This window comes from Mesoplodon bidens (assembly GCF_964165515.1).
Source record: "Mesoplodon bidens genome assembly, chromosome: 1".
Taxonomy (NCBI): domain Eukaryota; kingdom Metazoa; phylum Chordata; class Mammalia; order Artiodactyla; family Ziphiidae; genus Mesoplodon; species Mesoplodon bidens.
Genome location: NC_138176.1, coordinates 18,955,012 through 18,977,990, shown reverse-complemented (window position 1 = coordinate 18,977,990; position 22,979 = coordinate 18,955,012).

Here is a 22,979-nt window from a genome sequence, read left to right as displayed (position 1 = left end):
CCTGTTACTTCTTTAATTTACTACCCCAAACCCAAACTCTCTTTAGATTCTTCACTAAATGAGCACCCAAAACCTAAGTTTCTTTGTCCTGTCAATTCCTCACAAATTTATTGTTTCTTTGCCTAAAACGTACAAAAGATGCCTGCTTTGGCCTCTTCTTAGAACCCATTTTTATGAGACCTCCGTGTACACAAATTAAAATTTGTTTCTTTTTCTCTTATTATTCTGTCTTGTGTCAGCTTTATTATTAGTCCAGCCACAAGAATTCAAGAAGGGTAGAGGCAGAAATTTCTCCCTCCCCAACAGTAGCAAGAGATGTGTATTACTAAAATGCACAAAGAGCAGAGATCACCGTCCTCCCCACGGATACACCAGAAATACAGCTACATGTGGAACAACTCCTACAGAACACCTACTGAACGCTGGCAGAAGACCCCAGACCTCCCAAAAGGCAAGAAACTCCCCACATGCCTGGGTAGGGCAAAGCGGAGAGATTCCCGCACAGAGGATCGGTGCCGAGCGGCACTCACCCGCCCGAGAGGCTTGTCTGCTCGCCCGCCAGGGCGGGCGGCGCTGGAAGCTGAGGCTCGGGCTTCGGTCAGAGCGCAGGGAGAGGACTGGGGCTGGCGGCGAGAACTCAGCCGGAAGGGGGCTAATGAGCCACAGCTAGCCAGCAGGGAGTCCGGGAAAACTCTGGAGCTGCCGAAGAGGCAAGAGACTTTTTCTTCCCTCTTGGTTTCCTGGTGAGCGAGGAGAGGGGATTAAGAGCGCTGCTTAGAGGGGCTCCACAGACGGGCGCGAGTCACGACTGAAAGCGCGGAGCCCAGTGACGGGCGTGGGACGCTGGGGCTGCTGCTGCCGCCGCCAAGAAGCCTGTGTGCGAGCGCAGGTCACTGTCTACACCGCCCTTCCGGGAGCCTGTGCAGCCCGCCACTGCCGGGGTCCCGGGATCCAGGGGCGGCTTCCCTGGGAGAACGCACGGCGCGCCTCGGGCTGGTGCAACGTCACGCCGACCTCTGCCGCTGCAGGCTCGCCCCGCACTCCGTGCCCCTCCCTCCCGCCCGGCCTGAGTGAGCCAGAGTCCCCGAAGAGGCTGCTCCTTTAACCCTGTCCTGTCTGAGCGAAGAACAGACGCCCTCTGGCGACCTACACGCAGAGGCAGGGCCAAATCCAAAGCTGAGACGAAGGAGCTGTGAGAACAAAGAAGAGAAAGGGAAACCTCTCCCAGCAGCCTCAGAAGCAGCGGATTAAAGCTCCACAATCAACTTGATGTACCCTGCATATGTGGAATACATGAATGGACAACAAATCATCCCAAATTGAGGAGCCAGGAGTCAGTGCTGTGCCTCTGAGGTGGGAGAGCCAACTTCAGGACACTGGTCCACAAGAGACCTCCCAGCTCCACATAATATCAAACGGCGAAAATCTTCCAGAGATCTCCATCTCAACACCAGCACCCAGCTTCACTCAACGACCAGCAAGCTACAGTGCTGGACACCCTATGCCAAACAACTAGCAAGACAGGAACACAACACCACCCATTAGCAGAGAGGTGGCCTAAAATCATAAAAAGTCCACAGACACCCCAAAACACACCACCAGACGTGGACCTGCCCACCAGAAAGACAAGATCCAGCCTCACCCACCAGAACACAGGCACTAGTCCCCTCCACCAGGAAGCCTAAACAACCCACTAAACCAACCTGAGCCACTGGGGACAGACACCAAAAACAACGGGAACTACGAACCTGCAGCCTGCAAAAAGGAGACCCCAAACACAGTAACATAAGCAAAATGAGAAGACAGAAAAGCACACAGCAGGAGAAGGAGCAAGATAAAAACCCACCAGACCTAACAAATGAAGAGGTAATAGGCAGTCTACCTGAAAAAGAATTCAGAATAATGATGGTAAAGATGATCCAAGATTCTATTTCCCAGATCCAAAATCTTGGAAATAGAATAGACAAAATGCAAGAAACAGTTAACAAGGACCTAGAAGAACTAAAGATGAATCAAGCATCGATTAAAAACACAATACATGAAATAAAAAATACTCTAGATGGGATCAATAGCAGAATAACTGAGGCAGAAGAACGGACAAGTGAGGTGGAAGATAAAATAGTGGAAATAACTGCTGCAGAGCAAAATAAAGAAAAAAGAATGAAAAGAACAGAGGACAGTCTCAGAGACCTCTGGGACAACATTAAACGCACCAACATTCGAATTATAGGGGTTCCAGAAGAAAAAGAGAAAAAGAAAGGGACTGAGAAAATATTTGAAGAGATTATAGTTGAAAACTTCCCTAATATGGGAAAGGAAATAGTTAATCAAGTCCAGGAGGCACAGAGAGTCCCATACAGAATAAATCCAAGGAGAAATATGCCAAGACACATATTAATCAAACTGTCAAAAACTAAACACAAAGAAATCATATTAAAAGCAGCAAGGCAAAAACAACAAATAACACACAAGGGAATCCCCATCAGGATAACAGCTGATCTCTCAGCAGAAACTCTACAAGCCAGAAGGGAGTGGCAGGACATAATTAAAGTGATGAAGGAGAAAAACCTGCAACCAAGATTACTCTACCCAGCAAGGATCTCATTCAGATTTGATGGAGAAATTAAAACGTTTACAGACAAGCAAAAGCTGAGAGAGTTCAGCACCACCAAACCAGCTTTACAACAAATGCTAAAGGAACTTCTCTAGGCAAGAAACACAACAGAAGGAAAAGACCTACAATAACGAACCCAAAACAATTAAGAAAATGGGAATAGGAACATACATTTCGATAATTACCTTAAATGTAAATGGACTAAATGCTCCCACCAAAAGACACAGATTGGCTGAATGGATACAAAAACAAGACCCATATATATGCTGTCTACAAGAGACCCACTTCAGACCTAGAGACACATACAGACTGAAAGTAAGGGGATGGAAAAAGATATTCCATGCAAATGGAAACCAAAAGAAAGCTGGAGTAGCAATTCTCATATCAGACAAAATAGACTTTAAAATAAGGACTACTAGAAGAGACAAAGAAGGACACTACATAATGATCAAGGGATCGATCCAAGAAGAAGATATAACAATTGTAAATATTTATGCACCCAACATAGGAGCACCTCAATACATAAGGCAAATACTAACAGCCATAAAAGGAGAAATTGACAGTAACACAATCATAGTAGGGGACTTTAACACCCCACTTTCACCAATGGACAGATCATCCAAAATGAAAATAAATAAGAAAACACAAGCTTTAAATGATACATTAAACAAGATGGACTTAATTGATATTTATAGGACATTCCATCCAAAAACAACAGAATACACATTTTTCTCAAGTGCTCATGGAACATTCTCCAGGATAGATCATATCTTGGGTCACAAATCAAGCCTTGGTAAATTTAAGAAAATTGAAATTGTATCAAGTATCTTTTCTGACCACAATGCTATGAGACTAGATATCAATTACAGGAAAAGAGCTGTAAAAAATACAAACACATGGAGGCTAAACAATACACTACTTAATAACAAAGTGATCACTGAAGAAATCAAAGGGGAAATTTAAAAATACCTAGAAACAAATGACAATGGAGACACGACGACCCAAAACCTATGGGATGCAGCAAAAGCAGTTCTAAGAGGGAAGTTCATAGCAATACAATCCCACCTTAAGAAACAGGAAACATCTCGAATAAACAACCTAACCTTGCACCTAAAGCAATTAGAGAAAGAAGAACAAAAACATCCCAAAGTTAGCAGAAGGAAAGAAATCATAAAAATCAGATCAGAAATAAATGAAAAAGAAATGAAGGAAACGATAGCAAAGATCAATAAAACTAAAAGCTGGTTCTTTGAGAAGATAAACAAAATTGATAAACCATTAGCCAGACTCATCAAGAAAAAAAGAGAGAAGACTCAAATCAATAGAATTAGAAATGAAAAAGGAGAAGTAACAACTGTCACTGCAGAAATACAAAAGATCATGAGAGATTACTACAAGCAACTCTATGCCCATAAAATGGACAACCTGGAAGAAATGGACAAATTCTTAGAAATGCACAACCTGCCAAGACTGACTCAGGAAGAAATAGAAAATATGAATAGACCAATCACAAGCACTGAAATTGAAACAGTGATAAAAAATCTTCCAACAAACAAAAGCCCAGGACCACATGGCTTCACAGGTGAATTCTATCAAGCATTTAGAGAAGAGCTAACACCTATCCTTCTCAAACTCTTCCAAAATATAGCAGAGGGAGGAACACTCCCAAACTCATTCTACGAGGCCACCATCACCTTGATACCAAAACCAGACAAGGATGTCACAAAGAAAGAAAACTACAGGCCAATATCACTGATGAACATAGATGCAAAAATCCTCAACAAAATACTAGCAAACAGAATCCAACAGCACATTAAAAGGATCATACACCATGATCAAGTGGGGTTTATTCCAGGAATGCAAGGATTCTTCAATATACGCAAATCAATCAACGTGATACACCATATTAACAAATTGAAGGAGAAAAACCATATGATCATCTCAATAGATGCAGAGAAAGCTTTCGACAAAATTCAACACCCATTTATGATAAAAACCCTGCAGAAAGTAGGCATAGCGGGAACTTTCCTCAACATAATAAAGGCCATATATGACAAACCCACAGCCAGCATCGTCCTCAATGGTGAAAAACTGAAACCATTTCCACTAAGATCAGGAACAAGACAAGGTTGCCCACTCTCACCACTCTTATTCAACCTAGTTTTGGAAGTTTTAGCCACAGCAATCAGAGAAGAAAAGGAAATAAAAGGAATCCAAATTGGAAAAGAAGAAGTAAAGCTGTCACTGTTTGCAGATGACATGATACTATACATAGAGAATCCTAAAGATGCTACCAGAAAACTACTAGAGCTAATCAATGAATTTGGTAAAGTTGCAGGATACAAAATTAATGCACAGAAATCTCTGGCATTCCTATATACTAATGATGAAAAATCTGAAAGTGAAATCAAGGAAACACTCCCATTTACCACTGCAACAAAAAGAATAAAATATCTAGGAATAAACCTACCTAAGGAGACAAAAGACCTGTATGCAGAAAATTATAAGACACTGATGAAAGAAATTAAAGATGATACAAATAGATGGAGAGATGTACCATGTTCTTGGATTGGAAGGATCAACATTGTGAAAATGACTCTACTACCCAAAGCAATCTACAGATTCAATGCAATCCCTATCAAACTACCACTGGCATTTTTCACAGAACTAGAGCAAAAAATTTCACAATTTGTATGGAAACACAAAAGACCCTGAATAGCCAAAGCAATCTTGAGAACGGAAAATGGAGCTGGAGGAATCAGGCTCCCTGACTTCAGACTATACTACAAAGCTACAGTAATCAAGACAGTATGGTACTGGCACAAAAACAGAAAGATAGATCAATGGAACAGGATAGAAAGCCCAGAGATAAACCCACACACATATGGTCACCTTATCTTTGATAAAGGAGGCAGGAATGTACAGTGGAGAAAGGACAGTCTCTTCAATAAGTGGTGCTGGGAAAACTGGACAGGGACATGTAAAAGTATGAGATTAGATCACTCCCTAACACCATACACAAAAATAAGCTCAAAATGGATTAAAGACCTAAATGTAAGGCCAGACACTATCAAACTCTTAGAGGAAAACATAGGCAGAACACTCTATGACATAAATCACAGCAAGATCCTTTTTGACCCACCTCCTAGAGAAATGGAAATAAAGACAAAAATAAACACATGGGACCTAATCAAACTTCAAAGCTTTTGCACAGCAAAGGAAACCATAAACAAGACCAAAAGACAACCCTCAGAATGGGAGAAAATATTTGTAAATGAAGCAACTGACAAAGGATTAATCTCCAAAATTTATAAGCAGCTCATGCAGCTCAATAACAAAAAAACAAACAACCCAATCGAAAACTGGGCAGAAGACCTAAATAGACATTTCTCCACAGAAGATTTACAGACTGCCAACAAACACATGAAAGGATGCTCAACATCTTTGCTCATTAGAGAAATGCAAATCAAAACTCCAATGAGATATCATCTCACACCAGTCAGAATGGCCATCATCAAAAAATCTAGAAACAATAAATGCTGGAGAGGGTGTGGAAAAAAAGGAACACTCTTGCACTGCTGGTGGGAATGTGAATTGGTACAGCCACTATGGAGAATGGTATGGAGGTTCCTTAAAAAACTACAAATAGAACATCATATGACCCAGCAATCCCACTACTGGGCATATACCCTGAGAAAACCATAATTCAAAAAGAGACATGTACCAAAATGTTCATAGCAGCCCTATTTACAATAGCCCGGAGATGGAAACAACCTAAGTGTCCATCATCGGGTGAATGGGTAAAGAAGATGTGGCACATATATACAATGGAATATTACTCAGCCATAAAAAGAAATGAAATTGAGCTATTTGTAATGAGGTGGATGGACCTAGAGTCTGTCATACAGAGTGAAGTAAGTCAGAAAGAGAAAGACAAATACTGTATGCTGACACATATATATGGAATTTAAGAAAAAAATGTCATGAAGAACATAGGGGTAAGACAGGAATAAAGACACAGACCTACTAGAGAATGGACTTGAGGATATGGGGAGGGGGAAGGGTAAGCTGTGACAAAGTGAAAGAGCGGCATGGACATATATACACTACCAAACGTAAGGTAGATAGCTAGTGGGAAGCAGCCGCATAGCACAGGGAGATCAGCTCGGTGCTTTGTGACCGCCTGGAGGGGTGGGATAGGGAGGGTGGGAGGGAGACGCAAAAGGGAGGGGATATGGGAACATATGTATATGTATAACTGATTAAATTTGTTATAAACCAAAAAGAAAATGCACAAAGAGCTGAAATAATAGAGGCTAGGGTCAGCTCACTTCCCATGGCAGGGGGCAGTGGGTCAGAAAAGGGTTTTCAGAGGAAATGATTGAGCTAGACCTGGAAACATGGCTAGGCTCTCTCTTGGTAGACAGAGGTTGGCTATTCCAGGTTAAACACCAGGGGCTGAACTAAGGGGATGGTGTATTGTCCACCATTTTTGCAGCATAACATATGAGTCAAGAAAGGTAGACTCAAGCTAGATTTTAGACCGTGGAGGACTTGAATGTCAAGCCAAGGAGTCTGGGCTAGCAAGTCATGGGTGCCCATGAAGGACTTGAGGAGGAGAGGGGTAGCAAGATATCTATGTCAATAACCACACCAATTGCTACCATTTACAGGTTCTTCCTATTTACCAGTTCCTGTGCTGGTCTCTTTAGCTATATTTTATCATTGAACCTTTACAGCGACCCTCTGAGTTGGGTGTTCTCATTGTCCCCATTTTAAAGAAGAAAGAAAGAAAGAAAGAGAGAGAGAGAGAGAGAGAAAGAAGGAAGGAAGGAAGGAAAAAAAGTCATTTAAGTTACCTGAAATCACACAACTGATTAGATGCCAGGCTGCAGTTTGGACCTGCATCTATCTGACTCCTAGCTCAGGCTCTTAACTGCATGCCCATCAAAGCATGCTGGGGCAAGTCTATGGGCCAGAAGTATAGGTGGATGGAGGGAAACACTGAGGCTGAGGAGGTGTGGATTCTACTTCAGGAATGCTCTGGACAGGACTTAGGACCTGAATTAGAGCAGGAAAAAGAATCAGGAGCCAGGCTGGAGTTGGAATTGACAGAACCCAGAACCAAGTACCATTGGAGGACAAAAGGAGGGAAGGGGGAAAGGGAGAACCAGAGCTGCCCCTGCGGTAAGTGTAAAGCCTGGCCTGAGGGATAAGAGTAGGCCATCAAAGAAGGAAAGTATCTACAGATGAGGTTTCCATGATCATCTTGTCTTCAAAGGCAAAGTGATAATGGAAAGAGCACAGGTTCTGTTAGCTTCAGGTGTACAGTAAAGTGAATCAGTTTTATATATACATATATTCACTCTTTTTTGGATTCTTTTCCCATATGGGTCATTACAGAGTACTGAGTAGAGTTCCCTGCTATACTGTAGGTCCTTGTTGATTATCTACTTTAGATATAGTAGCACATATATGTCAATCCCAGTCTCCCAATTAATCCCTCCTTTCCCCTTTCCCCTCTGGTAACCATAAGTTTGTTTTCTACATCTGTGACTCTATTTCTGTTTTATAAATAGGTTCATTTGTACCATTTTTTTTAGATTCCATGTATAAGTGATATCATATGATATTTGTCTTTCTCTGTCTGACTTACTTCATTCAGTATGACAATCTCTAGGTCCATCCATGTTGCTGCAAATGGCATAATTTCATTCTTTTATGGCTGAGTAATATTCCATTATATATATATGTACCACAACTACTTTATCCATTCCTCCGTCAATGGACATTTAGGTTGCTTCCAGGCCTTGGCTATTGTGAATAGTGCTCCAATGAATATTGGGGTACATGTATCTTTTTGAACTATGGTTTTCTCCAGATATATGCCCAGGAGCGGATTGCTGGATCATATGGTAGTTCTATATTTAGTTTCTTAACACAACTTTGTAAATCAACTATACTCCAATAAAAAATCTCTGCCAGGGTAACTAAATAAAAATTAATTAATTAATTCAGAAAAGAAAGAAAGAAAGGAAGAGCAAGGGTTCTGGAGTCCAAAGACTCTGGCTTGAACTCAAGGTCTGCCATTCACCAGCCTATGTGAGCTGGAGCATCCTTACATTCCTGACTTTCACTGTCCTCATCTGTAAACTGGGGTGTTGACCCCACTCCCACAGGCTTTTGTGAGCATTAAATAAAATGATGCACAAAAAGCATTAGTCTGAGGTCTGATTTTAATGAGTCCTTAATAAATATTCATCCTTTCCCTTCTTTAAATTAAGAAATCAGAATGCTTTAATGAAGTGGGGACATGTTATTTTGTTTTATTCTTTTTTATTGAAGTATAGTTGATTTACAATACATTAGTTTCAGGTGTACAGCATAGTGATTCAAATTTTTTCTAGATTATATTCCATTTAAAGTTATTACAAGATAATGCCTATATTTCCCTGTGATGTACATTATATCCTCATTGTTTGTATCCCTTACATGTTATTTTAAAAGTTGGTGGCAAAATACTATTTAGAAAAACATCTTGAAAAGCTATTCTGGTTGTGAAAAGATGGGTTCTAGCCATGATAGGGAAGATGGAGGAGATAAAAAGTAGGTAGTTCCGCGGACTAAAGTAAAATTCATTTTACATTCCAGAAGAAAGGAGATAGTGTCTAGCTAGAAATTAACAGACATGAATTAGTCCTCAAAAAAAGGAAGAAGGGCCAGTAAAATGGAGGGAGACTAGAGCCTAAGAAAAAAGGACAGGCACTGAGGCATCCCTGGTTGTGGGAAAGGCCAGGGGAGATTTATAGACCAGAAAAGTCTAATAAATGATTCAAGTTGTCTGTCTGGGCTGTGTTGTGATTCCTCCTTGGTAAAAGTCTATTACAACAGCTGTCTTGAGCTGGAGATGCTTTAGGGAAAATTTTTAAAAGGGTTTGTGGCACATTCAGGTGGATATGGGGTAAAATTGAAAGAAAAGTCAGAGGAGGTGAACCTAAGTCAAGATCAAGAATTATTTGGTGACAACAATAAACTGGAGAGAGAGGTAATAAAGAAAATGTATTCGTGAGAATATTAAGATTGGAATGGGGCTTCCACTGAATATTAAGATTGGAAGGGGGCTTCCAAAGAGCGAGAGTGCAAGCCTTTTTTTTACTTTGTTTTTAAATATTAAAAGACAGATGACCCTATAGGTCCTCAGGACTTGGATTCCTAGACAGCTAATACTTGAACTATTTATGTAAACCAGATATCAGCTGCAGCTTCTTGTCCCTCAATGAGCGAGCTGAACTTGTCATGAACTCTACTTCCTCATCGTGAGAGTCCAAAAGGCACCACCATCTTCTCTCTGTGAATTCCTAGCCTCGTTTCCTCATGGTCCCTCCATCCCTGCTCCTTTGCCAGAACTTAGCATCTCCATTCCACTCTCTCTACCAATTCCCACAAAAATGGCCACTGGAGCCAAGCATCTGTGAGTCGAATCCCTTTACCACATCGTCGTCTGTCAGATGTTCCCACCGTACACAGCCTGACACCCACAAAGGCTCCTCCTCGCTCCTTTCCTTTATAAGCTTATTAAATATTTTCTCTGTTTCCACTCTCTTGAATCCTTTTCATCTCATCTTTCCCATCTTCCAAACTTTCCACAGGAAAGAAGAGTGTCTTCATTGTTTTCTTAGAATAAATAAATCCTCCTATCTAAGTGACTCATTTTCATCATTGTTAGAAGCATTTCTAAATGCCTAGTATCTGCCCCAGGCACATAAGATACTAAGAGAATTCTAGAACTGAGACGGCTATCTCCTGCAACCTTCTGGTATTTACAGGTAGAATTAAGTTGTGTGTGTGTGTGCGTATTCCTATCAATTTGTTACGATGACACAATCATGCTAATCCCAGACAGAAAGTAGAAGCTACCTCCTCCTGGAGGCTTTTTGCAAAATCCCCTCCCATCTTCCCAAGAAAATTTACTCCTTCTCTCTTGTACATATACCCCCATTCTTTTATGGCAAATGTTCATTGGCATGTCTGTCTCCCCTCTAGCTAGAGTTCCCAGTAGCAGGAACTATTAATAAGATACATCTTTGAAATCCCAGTCCCTAGCATAGTTCTTCCCACCTGGAAGGTACTCAGTAAATGCCTTTTGAATGAATAAATGAACAAATGAATATCTATTTTTTACATAATCCTGGAAAGACACAACATCTCAACAGAAGTGTCTGAACAGATTCCACTGTTTCAGCTAACAGTGGAATGTCCCATTCCCTGTCTCCCAAATTTAGGGAGCTTTATTTTTCTTCTTAGTTGATTTTTCTGGGCAATGTCTTCATTCCCACCATGACAGTCAATGGTTCCTTCAGCACAGTGCTCATCCTGCTGCTAATGCAGTCATCAGCTGCCTGCCTAGGGCAGTTTTAGAGATGGTTCGAGAATGTGCTTTCCCCAAAGTATCCCCCTTCCCACCCAAACCTTCCCAAATACAAAAATACCTTTCCAACTGAGTTGGAACTGATGTAAGAATTTCCACTGTAAGAGTTCCAGAGGGCCACTCTTATATTTGGATGGTAAGGCCAGAGGTCACTAGCATGAGAGAGTCACCTCTGCTTAGCATGTATTAAATGCTCAGATTGGTTTGTAGACCCTTGGCAAACAGGGAACAACTACAGACAAATGATGAGCCCAAAGAGCCTTATCTGGGGAAGAACAGCATCAGGGACAAGGCCCCTATCTTGGAAGTGACCCTGACCCAGGAGCATTTTGTCAGGTCATGAGTCTCGAACTATGCCTTACAAAACAGTTCTCTGTACCTAAGACTCCACGCCTGCAGGAACAGAGCTTTGGCATTCTTTGTTCCTCCTTGTTCAAAAACCCCACCTGGAATAATTTCTGCTGAATTCATTTTAAAAACATCCAAGTCTCTGTTGTTCCTTCTGCTCTTTGTAATGAACAAGATTTCTTTATTCTGTGTGTTATCAAGGAAAGCTTCTGGCTTTGTGTCCCAAAGGTGAAGCAGATCTCACCAAACAATACTCCGTGAGGGTCCCATCTGAGCTCATTAGTAGAAAGTAAGGATGCAAAATCCAGCCAGCTTGTTTACCCTGTGTTCCATCTTTTGCCATCTCCCTGTTTTCATTTCCGTGTTTGCTCAGACTTTTCATGTTTCCCAATGTTTCTTTATTTGCTTCCAGAGTTTAAAATCAAATTGGCCTGAGACACCTTCAAGATGGCGGAGGAGTAAGACGTGGAGATCACCTTCCTCCTCACAAATACATCAGAAATATATCTGCGTGTGGAACAACTCCTACAGAACACCTACTGAATGTTGGCAGAAGACCTCAGACTTCCCAAAAGATGCCCTCAGGCGACCTACACGCAGAGGCAGGGCCAAATCCAAAGCTGAACCCCAAGAGCTAAGTGAACAAAGAAGAGAAAGGGAAATGTCTCCCAGCAGCCTCAGGAGCAGCGGATTAAATCACCACAATCAACTTGATGTAGCCTGCATATCTGGAATACCTGAATAGACAACGAATCATCCCAAAATTGAGGCAGTGGACTTTGGGAGCAACTGTAGAATTGGGGTTTGCTTTCTGCATCTAATCTGTTTCTGGCTTTATGTTTAACTTAGTTTAGTATTTAGAGTTCATTACCTCTGGTAGATTTGTTTATTGATTTGGTTGCTCTCTTCCTTTTTTTATATATATAGATATATATACTTTTTTCCCTTTTCCTCTTTTTGTGAGTGTGTATGTGTATGCTTCTTTGTGTGATTTTGTCTGTATAGCTTTGCTTTTACTATTTTTCCTAGGGTTCTGTCTGTCCTTTTGTTTTGTTTTTTTTTTAGTATAGTTTTTAGTGTTTGCTATCATTGCTCGATTTGTTTTTTGCTTTGGTTGCTCTCTTCTTTCTTTCTTTTTTTTAATTACTTTTTAATTTTTTTATTGTTAATAATTATTTATATTTTTTATCTTAATAATTTCCTTTTCTTTCTTCCTTCCTCCCTCTCTCCCTCCCTCTCACTCTCTCTCTCTCTCTCTCTCTCTCTCTGTCTCTTCCTTCCATCCTTCCTTTCCTTCTTCCTTTCTTCCTTTCTTTCTCACTTTTCTTCTGAGCCGCGTGGCTGACAGGGTCTTGGTGCTCCGGACAGGAGGCAGGCCTGTGCCTCTGAGGTGGGGGAGCCAAGTTCAGGATATTGGTCCACCAGAGACCTCCCGGCTCCACATAATATCAAATGGCAAAAGCTCTCCCAGAGATCTCCATCTCAATGCTAAGACCCAGCTCCACTCAACGACCAGCAAGTTACAGTGCTGGACACCCTACTATGCCAAACAACTAGCAAGACAGGAACACAGCCCCACACGTTAGCAAAGAGGCTGCCTAAAATCATAATAAGGTCACACACACCCCAAAACACACAACCAGATGCGATCCTGCCCAACAGGAAGGAAAGATCCAGCCTCATCCACCAGAACACAGGCACCAGTCCCCTCCACCACGAAGCCTACACAACCCACTGAACCAACCTTAGCCACTGGGGGCAGACACCAAAAACAAAGGAAACTATGAAACTGCAGCCAGAGAAAAGGAGACCCCAAACACAATAAGTTAAGCAGAACGAGAAGACAGAGAAACACACAGCAGATGAAGGAAAAAGCCCACCAGACCAAACAAATGAAGAGGAAATAGGCAGTCTATCTGAAAAAGAATTCAGAGTAATGAGAGTCAAGATGATCCAAAATCCTGGAAATAGAATGGAGAAAATACAAGAAACGTTTAACAATGACCTACAAGAACTAAAGAGCAAACAAACAATGATGAACAACACAATAAAAGAAATTTAAAATTCTCTAGAAGAAATCAATAGAACAAAAACTGAGGCAGAGGAACGGATAAGTGATCTGGAAGGTAAAATAGTGGAAATAGCTACCACAGAGCAGAATAAAGAAAAAAGAATGAAAAGAATTGAGGACAATCTCAGAGACATCTGGGACAACATTAAATGCACCAACATTCAAATTATAGGGGTCCCAGAAGAAGAAGAGAAAAAGAAAGGGACTGAGAAAATATTTGAAGAGATTATAGTCGAATACTTCCCTAATATGGGAAAGGAAATAGTCAATCAAGGCCAGGCAGTGCAGAGAGTCCCATACAGGATAAATCCAAGGAAAAACACGCCAAGACACATATTAATCAAACTACCAAAAATTAAATACAAATAAAAAATATTAAAAGCAGCAAGGGAAAAACAACAAATTACATACAAGGTAATCCCCATAAGGTTAACAACTGATCTTTCAGCAGAAACTCTGTAAGCCAGAAGGGAGTGGCAGGACATACTTAAAGTGATGAAAGGGAAAAACCTACAACCAAGATTACTCTACCCAGAAAGGATCTCATTCAGATTCGACAGAGAAATTAAAACCTTTACAGACAAGCAAAAGCTAAGAGAATTCAGCAACACCAAACCAGGTTTACAACAATGCTAAAGGAACTTCTCTAGGCCGGAGACACAAGAGAAGGAAAAGACCTACAATAGCAAACCCAAACCAATTAAGAAAATGCTAATAGGAACATACATATCAATAACTACATTAAATGTAAATGGATTAAATGCTCCAAACAAAAGACATAGGCTGGATGAATAGATACAAAAACAAGATCCGTATATATGCTGTCTACAAGAGACCCACTTCAGACCTAGGGACACATACAGACTGAAAGTAAGGGGATGGAAAAAGAGATTCCATGTAAATGGAAATCAAAAGAAAGCTGGAGTAGCAATTCTCATGTCAGACAAAATAGACTTTAAAATAAAGACTATTACAAGAGACAAAGAAGGACACTACATGATGATCAAGGTATCAACCAAAGAAGAAGATACAATTCTAAATATTTATGCACCCAATGTAGGAGCACCTCAATACATAAGGCAAATGCTAACATCCATAAAGGGAAATCGACACTAACACAATCATAGTAGGGGACTTTAACATCCCACTTTCACCAGTAGACAGATCATCCAAAATGAAAATAAATAAGGATACACAAGCTTTAAATGATACATTAAACAAGATGGACTTAATTGATATTTATAGGACATTCCATCCAAAAACAACAGAATACACTTTCTTCTCAAGTGCTCATGGAACATTCTCCAGGATAGATCATATATTGGGTCACAAATCAAACCTTGGTAAATTTAAGAAAATTGATATCATATCAAGTATCTTTTCTGACCACAACGTTATGAGACTAGATATCAATTACAGGAAAAAGTCTGTAAAAAATACAAATACATGGAGGCTAAACAATACATTACTAAATAACCAAAAGATCACTGAATAAATCAAAGAGGAAATCAAAGAATACCTAGAAACAAATAATAATGAAAACACGACGACCCAAAACCTATGGGATGCAGCAAAAGCAGTTTTAAGAGAGAAGTTTATAGCAATACAATCCTACCTCAAGAAAAAACAAACATCGCAAATAAACAATCTAAACTTACACTTAAAAGAACTAGAGAAAGAAGAACAAACAAAACCCAAAGTTAGTAGAAGGAAAGAACTCATAAATATTAGAGCAGAAATAAAAGAAACAGAAACAAAGAAAGCAATAGCAAAGATCAATAAAACTAAAACCTGGTTCTTTGAGAAGATAAACAAAACTGATAAACCATTAGCCAGACTCATCAAAAGAGGGAGAAGGCTCAAATCAACAGAATTACAAATGAAAAAGGAGAAGTAACAACTGACTACAGAAATACAAAGGATCATGAGAGATTACTACAAGCAACTATATGCCAATAAAATGGACAACCTGGAAGAAATGGACAAATTCTTAGAAAAGCACAACCTTCTGAGACTGAAACAGGAAGAAATACAAAATATAAACAAACCAGTCACAAGCACTGAAATAGAGACTGTGATTAAAAATCTCCCAAAAAACAAAACCCCAGGACCAGATGGCTTCACAGGCAAATTCTATCAAACATTTAGAGAAGATCTGACACATATCCTTCTCAAACTCTTCCAAAATATAGCAGAGGGAGGGACACTCTCAAACTTATTCTATGAGGTCACCATCACCTTGATACCAAAACCAGACAAAGATGTCACAAAGAAAGAAAACTACAGGCCAATGTCACTGATGACTATAGATGCAAAAATCCTCAACAAAATACTAGCAAACAGAATCCAACAGCACATTAAAAGGATCATACACCAGGATCAAGTGGGGTTTATCCCAGGAATGCAAGGATTCTTCAATATATGCAAATCAATCAACGTGATACACCATATTAACAAATTGAAGGAGAAAAACCATATGATCATCTGAATAGATGCAGAAAAACCTTTCGACAAAATTCAACACACATTTATGATAAAAACCCTGCAGAAAGTAGGCATAGAGGGAACTTACCTCAACATAATAAAGCCCATATATGATAAACCCACAGCCAACACTGGTCTCAATGGTGAAAAACTGAACCTATTTCCACTAAGATCAGGAATAAGACAAGGTTGCCCACACTCAGCACTGTTATTCAACATACTTTTGGAAGTTTTAGCCACAGCAGTCAGAGAAGAATAAGAAACAAACGGAATCAAAATAGGAAAAGAAGGAGTAAAATTGTCACTGTTTGCAGATGACATGATACTATACATAGAGAATCCTAAAGATGCCACCAGAAGACTACTAGAGCTAATCAATGAATTTGGTAAAGTTGCAGGATACAAAATTAATGCACAGAAATCTCTTGCATTCCTATACACTAGTGATGAAAAAAATCTGAAAGAGAAATTAAGGAAACACTCCCACTTACCACCGCAACAAAAAGAATAAAAATACCTACGAATAAACCTACCTAAGGAGAAAAAAGACCTGTATGCGGAAAACTATAAGACTCTGATGAAAGAAATTAAAGATGATACAAACAGATGGAGAGATATACCATGTTCTTGGATTGGAAGAATCAACATTGTGAAAATGACTCTACTACCCAAAGCAATCTACAGATTCAATGCAATCCCTATCAAACTACCAATGGCATTTTTCACAGAACTAGAACCAAAAATTGCACAATTTGTATGGAAACAAAAAAGACCCTGAATAGCAAAAGCAATCTTGAGAAAGAAAAATGGAGCTGGAGGAATCAGGCTCCCGGACTTCAGACTATACTACAAAGCTACAGTAATCAAGATGGTATGGTCCTGGCACTAAAACAGAGAATACAGATCAATGGAACAGGATACAAACCCAGAGATAAACCCACATACATATGGTCACCTTATCTTAGATAAAGGAGGCAAGAATATACAGTGGAGAAAAGACAGCCTCTTCAATAAGTGGTGCTGGGAAAACTGGACAGGTACATGTAAAAGTATAAAATTAGAGCACTCCCTAACACCATACACAAAAATAAACTCAAAATGGATTAAAGACCTAAATGTAAGGTCAGACACCACCAAACTCTTAGAGGAAAACATAGACAGAACACTCTATGACATAAATCACAGCAAGATCCTTTTTGACCCACCTGCTAGAGAAATGGAAATAAAAACAACAATAAACACATGGGACCTAATCAAACTTCAAAGCTTTTGCACAGCAAAGGAAACCATAAACAAGATGAAAAGACAACCCTCAGAATGGGAGAAAATATTTGTAAATGAAGCAAGTGACAAAGGATTAATCTCCAAAATTTACAAGCAGCTCATGCAGCTCAATAGCAAAAAAACAAACAACCCAATCCAAAAATGGGCAGAAGACCTAAATAGACATTTCTCCAAAGAAGATATACAGATTGCCAACAAACACATGAAAGGATGCTCAACATTACTAATCATTAGAGAAATGCAAATCAAAACTACAATGAGGTATCACTTCACACCGGTCAGAATGGCCATCATGAAAGAATCTACAAACAATAAATCCTGGAGAGGGTGTGGAGAAAAGAGAACCCTCTTGCACTGTTGGTGGGAATGTAAATTGATAAAGCCATTATGGAGTACAGTATGGAGATTCCTTAAAAAACTAAAAGTAGAACTACTATACAACCCAGAAATCCCACTACTGGGCATATACCCTGAGAAAAGCATAATTCAAAAAGAGTCACGTACCACAATGTTCATTGCAGCTCAATTTAAAGTAGCCAGGACATGGAAGCAACCTAAGTATCCATCGACAGATGAATGGATAAAGAAGATGTGGCACATCTATACAATGGAATATTTACTCATCCATAAAAAGAAACAAAATTGAGTTATTTTTAGTGAGGTGGATGGACCTAAAGTCTGTCATACAGAGTGAAGTATGTCAGAAAGAGAAAAAACAAATACCAGATGCTAACACATATATATGGAATCTAAAAAGAAAAAAAAAATTGGTTCTGAAGAACCTAGGGACCGGACAGGAATAAAGATGTAGACGTAGAGAATGGACTTGAGGACATGGGGAGGGGGAAGTCTAAGCTGGGATGAAGTGAGAGAGTCACATTGACATATATACACTACCAAATGTAAAATAGATAGCTAGTGGGAAGCAGCCACATAGCACAGGGAGATCAGCTTCGTGCTTTGTGACCACCTAGAGGGGTGGAATAGGGAAGGTGGGAGGGAGAAGCAAGAGCGAGTAGATATGGGGATATATGTATATGTATATCTGATTCACTTTGTTATAAAGCAGAAACTAACACACCATTGTAAAGCAATTATACTCCAATAAAGATGTTTAAAAAAATCAAATCTCCTGCCATACAAGAAGGACACAGCTACCTCACCCTTTGATATATGCAACAAATCACATTTACAATCACTTCAGAAAGGGCCTGCCAGTCTTCTCAGAAAAGTGTACAAATCTTCCTGTGTTGGACAAAAAACATTTCAATGGGAAGCAAATGTTGGACCTAAAAATCAAAATGTGTTCACATCACAAAAAGCAGTCTTCCTCTTATTGGAAACAAGTTACAGATTATGACATGTCCCAGTGTAAGATGCCCAGCTCAAGACCTTTCTCTGCTTTCAAAGGAGAAAACATATGGGCCAAGTTACTGTATGTTGTGTATCGTACTTCCCCCCTGCCAGGCACATAAGTTACACCCTATATTTTTAATGCACTGACATATTTCTCAAAATGCCCAATAAGGTAAATATTATTCCCATTTTACAGATGAAGAAACTAAGGCTTTGATACTACTCCCCTGCCCCCCAGAAAGTACTACAGATAATTAGAGACAGAACCAAGTTTTGAATGAGGGCTTTGCACTCCAGCATCAGTATTCTTTCCACTGCTCCATATCCAGAGGTTTGGCATCTAGGACTTTCCCTGAAGATCATGACTTGTTCTTTTTGCTGGCAAATTATCTCCTTAGTACCAGAGGACACTATAAGAAACTCAGATGTCAGGTCAGTTTTGACACGTGTAAGTAACACTGGTTCTCCAGAATCCAGTTATCGATTAAGTTCTGACAAAGGGCCAAATATTTTTTCCAGGCCCTGGGCATCCAGCAGAGACAGACCAATTCCCTCCCTTAATGGAGTTTCCATTCTAGGAAGCAAGTAAGGAATAAGCCTCCTTTTTGATGGACCTAGTAAAGGGGAAAGTTCATAATATTCAGACTAAACAGCATATCTGCAGTAGTTTCACTTATTTCATATACACTAACTTATATAGCAATTTCTATGTGCTCCATGCTGTTATAAGCACTTCACAAATAATAATGCATTTAATTATAACAAACCCTATGAAGCAGATGCTATTGTCATCTTCATTTTAGATATAAGGCAACTGAGGTGTAGAGCAGTGAAGTAACTTGCCCAAAATGGCACATCTCTAAGGGGCAGGGCCAGCCTTTTAACCCAGGTAGTCTAGCTCTGGAAGCCGTGCTCTCACCACTTTGCAGAGCTGCTTGTGGCAACTTAGGGTTGACCAGAAAGCATTCTGTACAGCACGGCTTCAGAGTAGCATCCCTGCCAATCACCACTATTGCCATCATCATAATTTGAACATGTATAGAACTTTATTTGATGTGGTGGGAAATTGCTGCCATGGGTGATGCTGCCCAAGCTTGTGGCCAACAGCTCGTCTTACATTGCTGTAAGTCAGGTGCTATACCCAAAACTCTCCGTAGAAACTCCAGTTTAATACTCATAAACACCACCTTGTTAGTAGACTAGCATTACTCCTATTCGAAAGATGGGGAAACTAGGAAGATGACAGAGTAGGAAGACCCTGAGTTCACCTCCTCCAAACAAACACACCAGAACCACAACTACATATACAACAACTCTCTCTGAGAATGACCTGGAAAGACTAACAGAAGATCTCTTCTACTGTTAAGGATATAAAGAAGAAACCACATGGAGATAGGTAGGAGGGGAAGAAAAGTGATCTAGCCCAGACCCATACCTCCAGCGGGTGACCAAAAGAGGAAGGGCACATCACAAACTCAGAGCTCCTCCCTAAAGAGCAAGGGGTTTGAGCCACACATCGGGCACCCCAGCCATGGGGACTGGTACCAGGAAGATGGATCCCCTTAAGGGATTTTGAAAAACAGCAGGACTATGATCAGGAGAGCCAGAGGGCTGTAGGAAACCAAGGCTCTGCTCTTAAAAGGTGCACACACACACTTACCCACTCTGGGTTCCAGTGCAGAGGCAGCAAATTGAAAAGTGCCTGGCACTCTAGCCAGCCTGTGAAGGCTGCTTCAGCATGCACCCCAGCCCATACCACACCCCAGCTCCAACCACACTGCCAAGGTGGCAGGCCCAAGCACGCCCCAAGAGAAGCCCCAGACCATGCTCACATTGGCTCCAACCCTCCTGCCAAAGCCATCAGGCTCATGAGGTCTGCATAGGGTCACTCCTACACAGGGACATGCCTTCAAGATCAAGAGAGGTAACTCTATCCCCTAACTCATAGAGATAAGCACAGAAAGCCAAACAAAATGAGAATATTGAGGAATATTTTCCAAATGAAACAACAAGATAAAACACTAGGGGGAAAAAACTTAATGTAATGAAGACAATTAATTTACCTGATAAAGAGTTTAAAGAAATGGTCATTAAAATGCTCATGAAACTCAGGAGAAGAAGAGAGAAACACAGTGAGAATTTCAACAAAGAATTAGAAAATATAAAAAAGAACCAATCACAACTGAAGAAATAATAATTGAAATGAAAAATACACTAGAAAAAAATCAACAGCAGGTTAGGTGATATAGAAGAATGCATAAGCGACCTGGAAGACAAAATAGTGCAAATCACCCAATCAGAATAACAAAAAGAAAAAGGGATTTTTAAAAAATGAGGATAGTTTAAGGAATCTCTGGGACAATATCAGGCATACTAACATTTGCATTACAGGAGCCCTAGAAGGAGAAGAGAGAGAAAAGGGCAGAAAATGTATCTGGTGAAATAATAGCTGAAAAATTCCTTAACCTGGGAAAGGAAACATATCCAGTTCCAGGAAGTACAGAGAGTACCAAACAAGATGAACCCAAAGAGATCCACACCAAGACATATCATAATTAAAATGGCAAAAGTTAAAGATAAAGAGAGAATTTTAAAAGCAGCAAGAGAAAAACAGAGTCAACACAAGGGAAGGCTATCAGCTGATTTTTCAGCAGAGACTTTGGCAGTATAGCATGTCATGATATATTTAAAGTTCTGAAAGGAAGAAACCTACAACCAAGGATACTCTACCTGGGATGGTTATCATTCAGAATTGAAGTGTCCATCAAGAGACAAATGGATAAAGGAGATGTGGAGTATATATATGTGTGTGCATGTGTGTGTGTATATATATAGACACACACACACACACAATGGAATATAAATCAGCCATAAAAAAAGAATGAAATCTTGCCACTTGCAACAACATGGATGGATCTGGAGGATATCATGCTAAGTGACATAAGTCAGACAAAAAAGACAAATACTGCATGTTTTCACCTATATGTGAAATCTAAAAAACTAACATATGGACAAATATAACAAAACAGACTCACAGATACAGAGGAAAAACTAGTAGTTGCCAGAGAGGAGTGCGGTGGGGAGATGAGCAAAATAGGTAAAGGGGATCGAGGTACACACTACCAGCCATAAAATAAATAAGTCACAGGGATGTAATGTACAACACAGGGAATATAGCCAAAAATACTATAATAACTTTGCATGGTGTATTATCTATAAAAATACTGAAACACTATGTTGTACACCTAAAACTAATATAATATTGTAAGTCAACTATACGCCAATGAAAAAAGATGGGGAACTGGGATTTAGGGAGCTGAGGCAGAGACTGCTAGTTGCCCTCCCATCCCCCACCCAACACACACAGCCAAATACCTTTTATTTCTTCTTCTCTGGGAATATTTGTTTGGCTGGATACCTGGCCTCCACTGCAGTACTCACAACCATGTGAGTAGATTCTAGATGGTGATGTGTGAGCAGAAGTGATGGGTGTGACTTCTTAAAATAAAGGACATATGCCCTTTTCCTCCTCTCTCCCTCTGCCTGTGGCTGAAATGTGAACATAGAGGCTGTCATCTGTGACCATACAGATGAAGGCAGTGTTGACAAAGGAACAAGATGGAAGGAGCTTGTTCTCCAGTGTTGTCAGGCCACCACAGCAGTCCTGGACCCCTCACCCAGACTGTTAGGTGAAAAACAATTTCAATGTCTACCTTGTTTAAGTCACTGAATTTGGGACCTTTGGTCCCAGCAGTCTAGCCTGTATTTTCAAAACTGAGTCCAAGGTCAGTCAGCTGTGAACTGTGGAACTAGGACTTAAACCCAGGCTGTCTCAGATTTACCTTAACCTAGAAACTTTTCTGTCCCTTATAGCTACATCACACTGGACAGTTAGTTATAGTAATGGCATGACCTACCCCTCGGAGGGGAGGGGCACTCAGATTGCATGATGAGACATCCTTCCTTTCTAGCCCACTACACTCCATCCTTTCCAACCTTGGCTCGCTCATGCTCAGCCCCTGCCATCCACCATGCTAGGAAAAGGGCAGTTCTCTAAGCCAAGCCGTATCTAGCTAAGGTCACTGGCAACTGTGAAGGGTTAAGAGCCTCTAGTAGGCTTGACTTCAAACACAACTTCATCTTTCTTCAAGAACCTGAAATATCCCAAATGGATGAGACATTTCTCATAGATCCTCATGGAAATTTGTAGGTTTTAATTTAGAGTTTGAACATCACTTATTAATATGCAAGCAACACAAAATACAAGAAATAGTATGAAACATAGAAAACAAACTTAACGGGGCGGAGAGATAAATTAGGAGGATGGGATTCAAACATACACACTCTATATATAAAACAGACAACAAATAGGACCTACTGTATGGCACAGGGAA